The sequence below is a fragment of the Diadema setosum genome, chromosome 14 (genome assembly GCF_964275005.1).
Source record: "Diadema setosum chromosome 14, eeDiaSeto1, whole genome shotgun sequence".
Lineage (NCBI taxonomy): Eukaryota > Metazoa > Echinodermata > Echinoidea > Diadematoida > Diadematidae > Diadema > Diadema setosum.
Genome location: NC_092698.1, coordinates 37,226,706 through 37,241,689, shown reverse-complemented (window position 1 = coordinate 37,241,689; position 14,984 = coordinate 37,226,706). Strand labels below are relative to the sequence as shown.

General features: G+C 37.4%; 1 pseudogene; it reads right to left on the bottom strand.

Annotated features, from left to right (window-relative positions):
• Positions 1 to 268: 268 nt before the first annotated feature.
• On the bottom strand, positions 269 to 8,981 carry LOC140238333 (techylectin-5B-like; annotated as a pseudogene).
• Positions 8,982 to 14,984: the final 6,003 nt, after the last annotated feature.

Genomic DNA, 14,984 nt, shown 5'->3' with positions numbered 1-14,984 from the left:
TACAGCTCTTTTGATTGTCAAATATTATCAATACAATGAGCCTTGTATTTAATCACTTTCATTATTCTATTGATCACGTGACGCTCGTTAGTAGCCATTGACCTTCGAAACAAACTGAAGTGTATGGCGTAATTTAAAAAAAAAAAAAAAGAAAGGTGGGAAGTGCCTGATCAATTTCCCCTTCCACAACGGGAAGAAAACATCTTAAAAACACATGACGTTGACAAGTCAAGGGGATTATCTTCCTGGTTGTTGTTTTTTTCGTCTGTCAATTTGTTCGTTTGTCCGTTTGGACGTCTGTTAGCGACACCTTTTTGCCTGGAACGGATTTGGACGAAATCTGCGGGGACAGCAAAAAAAAAAAAAAGTCTAAAAAAGAGTTGAATGATTTATCATACTTATAGGGGGTATGCTTCAACTCTTTATGACGCATAGCTCCGACCTCAGAGAGTACATAAAGCTTGTTCTCAAATGCTGGTCATAACCTCTGCTACACCATAGGATAAGATCCGCCTATTTGGCGATACTCTGGGTCTGAAAACACATAGAAGATATATTGCTTGCATCTATTTCACTCGTGATAAAATGCTTACATTTCTGCAAGACATTTGGGAGGAAATGACACTTTCCACTTTATAGCTGTATAAAAAAAAAGAAAAAAAAAGAAAAAAAAAACTTTATTTCGTGTTTGTCCCCGGCTGGCGTCAAGGTATTAAGTATGGCACCTGCTCTATTGCTCCAACGAGAAAATATCAGAGTATAACTACGAAATGGTGAAAACTCAAAACGTTTAAGATGGAAATCTCCTGATCTGATGATCACTTCACGATGAGAAGCTGAAGGTAGCTATCTAGCCGAAAAATATCGAAACAGCAGACTTCCCACACAATATGAATACATTGAACACCACTGAGGATTATTGATCACTCCGGCCACTCAACGTAGACGTGAATAGTAACAACTCACGTTTAGCAGAAATCAATAGGCGCGGTCAGACTGGCAAAAGATCGCGAAGTTTAAGATCGCGATCTTTAAGATCTCGAAGTTTTGCCAGTGTGACCGCAAACTTCCCGCGAAACTTCCCGCGAAACTTCTCGATCTGTTTGCGGGCGGTGCCTCCGAAGCGCGAGGCCATTGTCATGTACAGATGGGCATTGTTACGTCACAATCACTAGCCATCGGACGGCGCACTCTTGCTTGCGCGCGTGTCAATGGCCCAAACTTCGCGATCTTAAACTTCTCGATCTTTTGCCAGTCTGACCGCGCCTAATAAGATGAATTGTTGGGACCTTCCAGGGTAACAATAGGAAAATAACGTATCTTTTGAAGTGCTACCAACCCGTATTAGTGTCTTTCTTCTCTCTTTCATACTGAATCCTTCTTCTCTGAGTTTCAAACACATCTGAGCACACCTCTTTAGGAAACTTACCAGAATCTCTCTCACCATGCTCACTGGCATTTGGGAGGAGTAGACTTCACAATGCCATATTATAAGGTGATATCAAAGTGGTCTACATGAATACGGGTCGGTGATTGGTCATAGTGCCATCACGTGGCTGATGCAGCGAGGATCGAAATCGTTACACGACCTGACGTCACGTCAGGCATGTCGGGTAATGATAATGTGATTCCAGAATTTGACTGGCTGCCAACGGAACTGGAAGAAAAAAATGGTTGGTGGGGCATTTGTATGTAGACCATAATAATATATATCACAATATACCGTGTCTATCGTTGTAATGTTATCAACACTTAAAAGTTCCCTTGGGAATTACATTTTCCCCAAGAAACAACACTTACCTTAGTGCTGAGCGTTTCTAAAAATTGTTATTATACTCGCTTGGAGAAATTCCGACTCCCGCGGTAATGTCAGGACAGTGTCAACACATAATCCTCTTAAAGTTGAATATTCCTTTATCATATACGTGTGCATATAATATGCGCAAGCTGTGCGTCAGTACTACCTCCATACGTTATTGTACAAAACACATTTGGAGCAAACTTCATACACCCACATCATCTCTTTCTTTACATGAAATTCAAACTTGGATATAGATATATATATTTATAATAATTGATACACAGTCTATTTTACACGCTGAGTTTCTGACTTGTGTGATGTATTTTACACGCTGTGATATAAAACAATTTGTCAAAAGCTTGTCACAACTTCATTTCAGAATTGTATTTACTAAAGTATTAAAGGGTTGGTATAGTTTTGATTGAGAGTGGGCTTCAGGTTTCCAACGTTTTTGATGAGGATTTTTGTTTTAGATAATGAGAAACATCTTAAAAAACATGAAAGAGCATATAATTCTAAGAAAAATTCAAAGTTTATTTGATTAAAATTGGTTTTGAACTGGCTGAGATATCAAAAACAAAGAGATCCTCATAAAAGGTGGAACCCACCTTTTACTTTAGGATCGCTTTGTTTGACTTTGTTTCTTGAGATCTCAGCCATTTCAAAACCGATTTTCATCAAAAATAAACTTTGGATTCCTCTTAGAATTATATGCTCTTTAGCATTTTATAAAATGGTTTCTAAGTATCTCGCAAAAAGTTAAAAGCTGAATCCTCATCTCAACCAATACTAGACCATCCCTTTAACCTTTAGAAGGGAAACAAAGATGCCAAAATACAGTTACATTACTGGTGTAACAGTGAGCTGAGTGGTTGGAATGTATCTTTCTGAAACAGAAGAACAAAGAGTTTTACAGTATAGTTCTACAGTTCTACATTCCTAGCATGTAACACGTATACTTTGGCACTACCAAATCACTAATTATTGTCTCTGTTTTGAGACGTCAAGCTATAAAGCCGTAATCATCGTCTCCTTCGGTCAAAACGAGCAAACTCTGAAAATCTCTCGCTTTTGCCTTTTTGGTCCAGTGGTAACACATGTCAATGCAATTTTGTCTCCTTGAATCATTTGTCGGGATGACAAAAAATGAACCTGCGGATAGCATGTCAGGCTGTCCTCTTATTTTCCAAACCCGAATTTTCATCTCCGTCCTCATGAGGCCGTAGTTGTGTCCGTGCAGGTGATACCACACGGCCGTTGATATAGTAGCCATTCAGGTTGCTGGAGTGGCATGAGGTGTACCACCAGGCCCCGTGGTAAGAGTAAGCGCAATTTCCGCCCCACCCGTCGTGGTCAGCATCGTAGGTGGAGAACTGATAGCCGTTGTGACCAGACAAGGAGTCCCCAGCGAGTACCATAGTAGCTCCAAAAATAACCGCGATAGCTGTTTGAACGAACCAACAAAAATGGGCATTATCTTGTCTGGTAAATATATGAACTTTACCATAAATGCAGGTTTGTGTTTATATACTAATCGGAATTTTTTTCGGCATGTGTTATTCCGCCCATCGTTTGCAATTTAATATTTCACTTCGGTGATTCTGATCATTATAAATTAAATCGGCTGCTGAGGAAAATTTTTAATGTACACCGTGCATATATCAAAAATCTGATGCGCACGAACTCCATCCGGTATTTTAAGCTGTATGTTTTGTATCTTCATCAAAGACTATCAGATATGATGTATCAGGTATACACTACAGCTTGCAACCTTTCAATTGACCTTTTTATTTCTCTCTGTCGCTATACTGGAGTCTATGTCTGCTTGTCTTTCTTAATGCAGGCTTCTCGTTTTCGGCTTTTATTTGTAGTTATCGGAACTCTGCTGGATCAGTGCATGCTACACCTTTCAAAAAGAAAAAAAAAGACTTGGAAAAAGCTCTAGATTGACGCTGCGATGAGCATTAAAGTGATGGGAAATCTGCAAAGGAAACAAGAAACTTACTAGTCACTGCTTGCGTGTGAGTAGAAGTAGTACTGAGCCTAGTACCAGTTGTAGTTCCAGTCCTGTAGATCTACCCGTAGGACCACAGTACTAGATGCCAGGCGATAGAGCCTTTCGAGTCCGAGCCAGTACTCGCCGTTTACAGACCCGAAGCCATTCACGTAATCTGACCATCCCAGGTAAAACTCTTGGGAACCGTCTTGGCGTTTCTGCAGTATGATAAAAGAATAAGATCCCATGTCCATTCGAATTTCGAATTTCAGAATTCAGTATGGAGTGGGTTAACGTTGTTGTTCAGCATTCTTTATTATATCAATAAACAATAAACAATGTAACATGAAAGGCCTAGGTTGTCTCCTGGATTGAACAGGAGGCACAAGGCAAAGACAAAGGACAATACAGAAAAACATGTAAATACATCATACATTGTAAAAAAAAAAAAAAAAAACACACACACTCAGTCACAGTTATGTACTCACAAAAAAAAAAAAATCTTTACCAAAGATACATTTATACACAAACAAATTAAAATATGCAATACATATATTTCATTTCAAAACATACCTTATTGTCAAAATAATAAAACTTTTCATCTTATTCTATTATTTTCATTTCTTTATACGTTTTATATAAATCGTTCTCATAAAACCTTTCCCTCTCTCCCTCCCTCCCTCATTCTCTCTATCTTCTCTCTCCCTCCCTCTCTCTGCCTTCCCCCTGCTTTTCTTATACCTTTCTTTTACTCCATTACCATTAATTCACTTTACATCTTCTTAACTTCTTCTCCAAAAACTCTACTTTAACTTTCTCAGTAAAAATAACAACAATTAACAATACCAAATCCTATAACACCACATCTAACATAATTCAATAAACTAAATCTCAAATTCTTTTTTTCTTTATATAAACCTAAACATAAAATCTTAACACTCCAAAAAAAAAACTTTACTAATAATATAAATGAATATACAAACATCCTATCTAAAATCATCAACCGCCACAAATTATATACTCATGGTAAATCAAACGCCAATACTTGTTTTCAACTTTACAGTGTGGAGTAAAGCTTTATATTATTGAAGCAAAATATGCTGGCATTCATATTTCCGATGTTAACCTGATTTATAGAGATTCAAGGAAATGAGAGAAATTTCTACGATTTGTCACTCAAGAGTGATAATGCCATTGTCAATAAATGGAGGACAATAAATTATTATTTTGTTTTTTGTATTTGCTAATACAAGTAATTTAATGGTGTTATAATCGCACTGTTAATTAAATTTTGTTTGCCAGGGGTGCGGCATTACACCTATATATTTTTTTTTTTTATCAATAATATAATGTTGCTCGTATATACCGTACAGCGTACACACACGCACGCACACACACACATAACATTATATAGTTTTCATATCTACAGTTTTAATATTTTATTTCATACATGATCAGCCTGTTTTACCTAAAATTGACTTTGTTCATATTCAAATCAAACTGACCTGGAATATGGTCCAACCCCCTCCGTCTGTGTCCATATCGCAGTAGACGTCGAACGCCCCGGAGCCGCCTGGGTTGATCTGGAGCACTCCGTTGGTGGTGTGTCCAGCGTTGTAGTAATCCTTGCAGTTTGAGGCAATGCCATCGTAATGGACGGCTTACATGTTGTGGGAACACGAGATTATTATGAAAAATATCTTTTGTTTGTAAAATAGTTCGTAAACAAGCAATAATTACTTTTTCTGCGCATCTTAGAAAAAGTGCCGTAACTTAGCTTATGGTAAAACCCACAAAACCCAATATGGAAATGATAAAATAATAGCAATGATAGTACCACATGTTATAGATTGAAAAAAAAAATGATAGCAGCTCTTCTTTAATTAGAGTAGCATCTCAAGTGTACAGAAAGTTTATACATGCCACACATGTATATTTCATCATTCTAGATATAGCATTGTTCATTTTATACCGATCTATACACATGGACCAAGAAGGGCAACGAGAATAAAACATCTTATCCAAGGATAATAATAATAGCTAGTTTTCACATATCGCATTTCAGACTTGTTATTATTTCAATCCACTTTACAGACTATTATTACCCCAGTCACTGGATGGTTCTAGGGCACTTACCCTAGTTACCCCCCTGGACAACTGGACCACTACCACTACTAAGCTTCACTTATCCATACACTGCCTTGCAAGGGTCGTTTCTCACGTGTCAAGAAGCAAGCCTTTGAAAGCTAATCATCATTTTGCCATTATCTTGAGAGGTTGTCCATTTTCCTTGTCAAGTGAATGGTTTCCTGCCCATAACGAGCATCACTGATGAAAACTAAAAGCCTATTGAAACTTTTCGTCGTGCTTTGCGCAGCGATTACGAGGGAATATTATCGTCACATTTGAGGGCAACTGCTTTTCAAATCGGAAAGAAGATCTGAGAAAGTGATATCCAAAATGGTTTAATGTGAATACCTTTTCAACGATTGAACAGATTTATGACGACTTATCATGAGTTTCACTCCCTAGATGAGTTTTCAAGTTGACGTTACGCCAACATAATGAAATAAATCTTTCCACGACAATTCAATCTGTACGTACACAGCGTGCAGTGTTGTCCCTTAAAGTCGCTGGGACAGTCGCACTTGAACCACGGCGGGTGGCAGTATTCGGTGCAAGTGGCCGAGTTGTAGCAGGACGTGTCGTCAGAGCACAGGGCCTGGTCGTCCTATTGAACAAAAAACATCATAAACAGTAAATTCCTTGACGGAGGACAACCCCCTCCCCCCCCCCCCAAAAAAAAAAAAGAAAAACAGAGATAAAATTAAAAGTGAATCCACTGGATGTCTGAGTTGGCTCTGATAACAGAGGACAGTTAACAAAATGGAAACAAACAGAACAGTAAAATATTAATCAATATCAGACCAATTTACAGATTTACGTTTGCGGCATTATATGGAAAGATGGGAATTATCTCTCTCTCTCTCTCTCTCTTTTAAATGTTCATCCTTTCCAACGGGAGGGGCTTTGCTTTGTTTGTCTTTCTTTGATATTACCCATATGTTTTTTATGTAATAAAAGTGGTGAACATGAACATCAATACTCATAGCATCGTTTCATTGTAAGTTTTTCTGCTCTGGACATTGTTACCGATGGAATGTGACACTTAATACCAGCCAATGTGACGATGATGGGCCGTAATAGATGAAATCGCTGTCGGACACGAAGTCGTTGGGATGATCCGATTTAGTGCCGTCGTTGACATGACAGACACGGAGACTTGAGGCGAAGTTGAAGGACTGACAGTTAGCACCCTGACGAAGACAAATCGCCAGGCACTCCCCGATCGACCGCACTCCGGTGCAGTGGCGTATCTAGGGGGGGGGGGGGGCAAGGGGGGCACGTGCCCCGGGCGCCACTCCTTGGGGGCGCAAAAAAACGGAAAAAAAACGGAGAAGAAGAAGGAAAAAAAGGGAAAAAAAAAGAAGGAGAAGAAAAAAAAAAAGAAAAGGAGAAGAATAGAAGAAAAAAAAAAAAAAACTCGCCCGGAAGGGGGGAGGGAGAAGGGGGGGGGGCAGAAAACCAAATCAAACAAGATAAAAACAAAACATGATGATGACGCGGACAAAATGACAATGTTTATTGTGTTCACACAAAAATTCCATGTTCTGTGAGCTGAAATACAAAAATTTTCGGCTCGCTCGCTGCGCTCGCTCGCCAAAATCTATATAAAAAAGAAGGTAAGAACAAAACGTGATGATGACAAAATGACAGTGTCTATTGTGTTCACACATGTCATTTTACATCTAGCAGGCAAAATGTTTCACGGAGCAGCGGCTGCAATTTCGTTCTGAAGCGATCGCCAATTAGATCAAAAGAAGGCGCCAACGGTTTCGAACATACGGGGGGGGGGGGGGCGCAAAAAAACCCGAATCAAACAAGATAACAACAAAACGTAATGATGACGGGGAAATATACAAATTTCGGCTCACTCGCTCGTACTAATTTAGAGTATTTTTTTCAAGTCCTCATTTTGTTGGTATAAATCGTTATCTATAAGGCCGTCACTATATCTTGATTAGAATTGTAAGATTTAATAAGCAAAAAAAGACAAGAGTTTCATGATTTGTAAGCTGATATACAAAAATTTTCGGCTCGCTCGCTGCGCTCGCTCGCCAAAATTTGTATAAAAACAAGAGAAGAAGATAAGAACAAAACGTGACGATAACGCGGACAAAATGATAATGTCTATTGTGTTCACTCATGTCATTTTATACTTAGCAGGAAAAATGTTACACGGAGCAGCGACTGCAATTTCATTCGTTCTGAAGCGATCGCCGATTGGATCAAAAGAGGACGCCAACGGTTTCGAACATACGGGGGAGGGGGGCGCAAAAAAAATCAAAAAAGATAAGAAAAAAACGTAATGATGACGCAGAAATATACAAATTTCGGCTCACTCGCTCGTACTAATTTAGAGTATTTTTCAAGTCCTTAGTTTGTTGGTATAAATCGTTATCTATAAGGTCGTCACTATAATTGTGAGGTTTAATAAGCAAAAGAATGACAAGGATTCCATGTTTTAAGAGCTGAAATACAAAAATTTTCCGCTCGCTCGCTGCGCTCGCTCGCCAGAATTTATATAAAAAAGATAAGAACAATACGTGATGATGACGAGGATATAAACAAATTTCAGCTCACTCGCACGCACTAATTTATAGTATCTTTTAAAGTCCTCAGTTTTTTGGTATAAATCGTTATCTATATGGCCGTCACTATATCTTAATCAGAATTGTAAGATTTGGTAAGCAAAAAATGACAAGAATTCCATGTTTTGTAAGCTGAAATACAAAAGTTTTCAGCTCGCTCGCCAAAATCCCTTTTAAGTGCTTGAAAAAGCATCATATTGTGGACTTTGTTGAAAGTCCCTACCGGGATGGTGGTGGGGTTGAACACTTTTTCAGAAATTAGGGGCGCAATTTTCGTGCTTGCCCCGGGCGCCATTTTCCCTAGATACGCCACTGCTCCGGTGACATTTCTTACGAGATGACCGGAAAGCATTTTACCTCGGTCCGAGCTCGTACTGCTCTCCATGTAGGCGTACGTAGACTCACATTCGCTTCCATCGACGACTTCGAACCAACAGGCAACGACAAGGACGACCAAGATCCTCACCAACATGTATCCCGGGTCGAAAAACCAGTTAGCTAACTGGTACTGGTACCAGCTGGTTCCAGTTAAGGCAACTGGTTTCAATATGGAAATTGGAACCTGGAATCAACTGGTATCAACTGGAATTCGTCCAAATGGAATCAACTGGTATCAACTGGAATCAACTGGGATCCAGTTGACAAAATTAATTTTGTATTGAATTATTGAAGTCATTAAGAGTCCAAGTTCAATCATGTCAAATGTTTTGCTTTATTTTGTTTTGTTTACTTTTTAATTTGATGTTTTAAAACAAGTTTAATTTACTTTTTAATTCAGTTTGATGAACTGATCGAATTCAAAAAGTAGACTCCAGGTAAGACTCAAACTGGCATCAGCCGCAGGTACCATTACCTTAATTAAGATATCAACTGGTACACAATGAGACTTCAACTGGTATCAGTGGCGTATCTGGGGGGGGGGGGGGGCAAGGGGGGCACGTGCCCCGGGCGCCACTCCTTGGGGGCGCAATAAAAACGAAAAAAAAAAAAAACGAAGAAGAAGAAAAAAAGAAAAGAAGAAGAAGGAAAAAAAAAAAACCAAATCAAACAAGATAAAAACCAAACATGATGATGACGCGGACAAAATGACAATGTTTATTGTGTTGACACAAAAATTCCATGTTCTGTGAGCTGAAATACAAAAAATTTCGGCTTGCTCGCTGCGCTCGCTCGCCAAAATTTATATAAAAAAGAATGTAAGAACAAAACGTGTTGATGACAAAATGACAGTGTCTATTGTATTCACACATGTCATTTTATATTTAACAGGCAAAATGTTTCACGGAGCAGCGGCTGCAATTCTTTCGTTCTGAAGAGATCGCCAATTAGATCAAAAGAAGGCGCCAACGGTTTCGAACATACGGGGGGGGGGGGCAAAAAAAACACACAAATCAAACAAGATAAGAACAAAACGTAATGATGACGCGGAAATACACAAATTTCGGCTCACTCGCTCGTACTAATTTAGAGTATTTTTTCAAGTCCTCAGTTTGTTGGTATAAATCGATATCTATAAGGCCGTCACTATATCTTGATTAGAATTGAAAGATTTAATAAGCAAAAAATGACAAGAGTTTCATGATTTGTTTGTAAGCTGAAATACAACAATTTTCGGCTCGCTCGCTTCGCTCGCTCGCCAAAATTTGTATAAAAAAGATAAGAACAAAACGTAAAGATGACGCGGACAAAATGACAATGTCTATTGTGTTCACTCGACATGTCATTTCATATTTAGCAGGAAAAATGTTACACGGAGCTTGCAGCGACTGCAATTTCATTCGTTCTGAAGCGATCGCCGATTGGATCAAAAGAGGACGCCAACGGTTTCGAACATACGGGGGAGGGGGGCGCAAAAAAAAATCAAAAAAGATAAGAAAAAAACGTAATGATGACCAGAAATATACAAATTTCGGCTCACTCACTCGTACTAATTTAGAGTATTTTTTCAAGTCCTCAGTTTGTTGGTATAAATCGTTATCTATAAGGTCGTCACTATAATTGTGAGATTTAATAAGCAAAAAATGACAAGAATTCCATGTTTTGTAAGCTGAAATAAAAAAATTTTCGGCTCGGTCGCTGCGCTCGGTCGCCAAAATTTATATAAAAAAAGATAAGAACAATATGTGATGATGACAAGGACATATACAAATTTCAGCTCACTCGCGCACACTAATTTAGAGTATTTTTTAAAGTCCTCAGTTTTTTGGTATAAATCGTTATCTATAAGGCCGTCACTAGATTTTGATTAGAATTGTAAGATTTGGTAAGCAAAAAAATGACAAGAATTCCATGTTTTGTAAGCTGAAATACAAACATTATCGGCTCGCTCGCTGGGCTCGCTCGCCAAAATCTATCAAAATTCATTACATTTAAATCACCCTCAAAAAGATCCCTTTTAAGTGCTTGAAAAAGCATCATGTGGACTTTGTTTAAAGTCCCTACCGGGGTGGGGTTGGGGTTAAACACTTTTTCAGAAATTAGGGGCGCAATTTTCGTGCTTGCCCCGGGCGCCGTTTTCCCTAGATACGCCACTGACTGGTATCAACTTGTACCTGTAGATTACAATTGGTACCAAGTGGCACCGTGGTACACATTGAGACTTGAACTGGTATCAACCCATAGACCAGTAGAGTAGACTTTCAATTGATACCATCTGGTACACAGTGAGACTTGAACTGGTATCAACTGGTATCAGTAAAATTTCAACTGGCAGGAACTGTTACCAACTGGTACAAAATGATATTTGAACTGGTATCAACTGGCAACCAGGGGCCTGTTTCACTAAGCTCTGGGATCAGTCCTAAGTTCAATTCAATTGATCCCAGGAGCAGTTTTGGGATTGATCATTCCCAAAAAGTTTTGGAACTGTTTCACTAAGCAATTTGGGAATGATACAGAGCTGGGCATTGAACCCAAAGTTGGGATTGATTCAGATCTGACCCAAGTTGGGAAAGATCCATTACACTCGCTGAGTTGCGCTTATGATTGTTACGTCATAATAGCGATGACCTCACACAGAAGCGTCATAATGGCAATGAAGTGATAAAATTTGTCATGTGCTTGTATGTTATATAGAGCGAAAAGAGAGAAGAGCAAAAAAGTACGAATGAAGGGAAGGAAGAAAGAAGGGAAAGAGAGAAAATAAAGAGGAAGAGGGTGAGGAAAATGCCATATGTAGTATACTAGTAACACGCCAAGGCAAAGTTCATGTTATATTGCCCAGTATAATATAAAGACCATTCACAGGGTGAAATTATCAATTTAATTATGTTGAACCTTATACTAGTACAGAATTTTGTGCTAGTTTCACCTATACGCCACCTTGGGCATTTAACACGCATGATGCAGTCATATATATTATATATATATATATATATATATATATATATATATATATATAAAATTTACATTTTGTACATACATACATACATACATACATACATATAACGTATCTGTTCCATTCACACTGAGGACTGTAATTGCTGTCATTAATGTTTGGAACAATATTGTATTCTTTGCATGTTTGATTTTTGCAGGCTTTTAGGAGTAGTTTTCGTCGATACTCACCAGAACTCTTAATGGTACATGTAACTCTTAATTTGTACTCACAACCCTGCTGCCTCAGCCTCACTTTTGCTCCTGGGAGCCTGAAAAATACAACAAAGGCAGACATTTGTAAGAACAATGTCAGGAAACAAACACAAATGCATGTTCAACAGAACAGGCAATACGAATCTTGATCACTTTATTACAATACTTGCCATGCTTGCATAGAAAAGACATAATTCTGCGATTGACATAAACACCTACCATATATAACAGATTATCATCCCACAAAATATGACATAAATATTCCATGATGTGTAAGTTATACAACAATGTTATACACTTCCATCTCTGATGACATCTTTCATCTACATTCATTTGAATGTTTTGAAGTTGTGAAGATATGTGTTTCATTTTAGAATGTGAAAAGGATTGGAAATAAGAATATTTGACAACAGCTATTAAAAAAAATGACACTTTTATCTACATTCATTTGAAATTGTGAAGATATGTTTCATTTCAAAGTGTAAAGAAGACTGGAAATAAGGATGTTTGACAAAGTTATTCAAGTGATGCTCAAGACAAGGTTAGTATGCTTTCAAGTTCTAGGTGAATGACCATGAGATAAGCTATAAACTAACTTTCCAAGAGACCTTCAATTTCAAATACATGTGTTCAAACATTTCAAAACAACAGGATAATGTAAACTACTTATATGTAGTGCTCAGTATCAGTCTCTGAGAGTATGTGTTATCATATTACATTTGTACTTCATTTCAAATACGTGTGTTCAAACATTTCAAAACAACAGGATAATGTAAACTACTTATATGTCATGTATGTAGTGCTCAGTATCAGTCTCTGAGAGTATGTGTTATCATATTACATTTGTACTTCATCTCAAATACATGTGTTCAAACATTTCAAAATAACAGGATAATGTAAACTACTTATATGTAGTGCTCGGTATTAGTCTCTGAGAGTACGTGTTATCATATTACATTTGTACTTCATCACTTTTACATGCAAGAGAAGAATGGGTTGTGTCATGACAATGAGGCCTTACAAAGTGAAATTGTATCTACCGATGCCTTAACATTTTTATTTTGCAAATCCTGGCCAACTACAAATCTACACACTCAAATACATGTACTGTGAGTTTACAGCACAGTGAGTTTACAGCACAGTGTCCACCACTTAATTTCCAGTGATGTAGATTATTTTGGTATAATCACATGTATACTGTAGATGGAAACATAAGGCAAGCTCAGTTTGAAACACTTTAACTGACAGAACAGAAAACATCCAAAGAGAATGTGAGAAAAATCAATTAGGGAAATGTAGTATAGTCGCATGTAGAGTAACAGAAGACTAGTATAATGAAGTGACTCCACTTTACAAGATGTGAGGAGTATACATCTATTTACATCTGCTTTTTGTTTCTTATTGTCTGTAGTTTTACTGACTTTATAGGTAGCAAAAATGACTATATTTTTCAATAATTTTCTGTAGATACCAAATTAAAGTTTTCATTTCTTTGGTGTTCCGTAGATGCTACATTCCATGTATCCTTGAATCAACTTACATTTGTATTAACATATTTAGAAAGAGTTGTAGAAAATCATTCTGTACTTTCCAGTGATTTTCTACTGTTTGCAATTTTTGCCAAATTCACTGGTGATAGTTAATAATTCTTTATATTCAACTTCTTTTTAACTCATCATGACCCTTTTTGTGGAATACACATATACAGCCATTTGATCTTTCCAGGAAGTTTCTCCATTTTGCAATTATTTCAGGCACTTTTAAGCTCATTCAATATTCTTGAAATCAAACTTCTTCATAAAATTTTGAGAATATTATATCCTTCAGCATTTTAAATTTTGCATGGTTGAGATTTTGCTTTTCATTTTCCAGATATTTTGCTGGCTCAGTATTTCAGCTTGTCAATTTTAAAAACTACTCTTTGCAAGATCTAGGGAAAGAACAGTGACTGTCATTATCATTAAAATCCTTGCTAGCTTCTCTGATCTCTCATCAAATTCCAACTAACAAACTTTTTTTGGCTGTTTGAGAGAAAATACACTCTAGATGATCTGTATACTTACCATGCAGTTCCTTTTTTTTTCTGAAATACAGTATGTATGTTGACACAACTGGGACACACATCCATCCATTCACTTTTTTCTTCTTTAAGAAGTTTCTCTGTCTCATATTTTACCAAGACTCTTTGAAATGGTTCAATATTTTGGATATGTCACTTCAAACGATCCATCAGATTTTACCCACTTTCAGTAAGAGATTTCTGTTCTACCATCTTCCCGCATCTTGTTTAAACTAGCTAGGTGATAAAAACATGTTCAAGCTTATCAACTAAAATTTGCAAGGTCTGTGGAATAAAAAGATATCATGGCTTCTAATTTCTTTTGCAAGTTCTTTTCTCAAAACTTAACAAACTGTCCATGGCAGTTCCACTTAAAACATTCACATACTTGCTCATATTTGTGGAATATGCATTCACTATCTTTCCTAAATGTTTGGGTTTTTTTTTTCAGGTATGCTTTTGATGGCTTTTCTCTATACATATATATATATATATATTCTTGATAGTTCCATAAGTGTCTTCAGGAAGTGGACTTCAAAGTCTCATGGTTTTAATTTCAATCAATTTTTAAGCAATACTGAAATATTGTTTTTGTGTTCATTTTCCATGAAGTTCCTCCATTTCCTACTTTCTTGTAAGTTTTTAGAGGTAATGTACGTCTTACCTGTGATACAATTCAACCTCTGAAACAACACTTGTAAGATGTAACAAGCCATCAACTTTTAAGATTGTCCATAAAGAGGTTTCTGCTCTCCTATTAGTCTTATCTTTCAAGATGGCCAAGTAATCACTGTTGTTCTCACTCCTTGTTAACAATTTGGGATC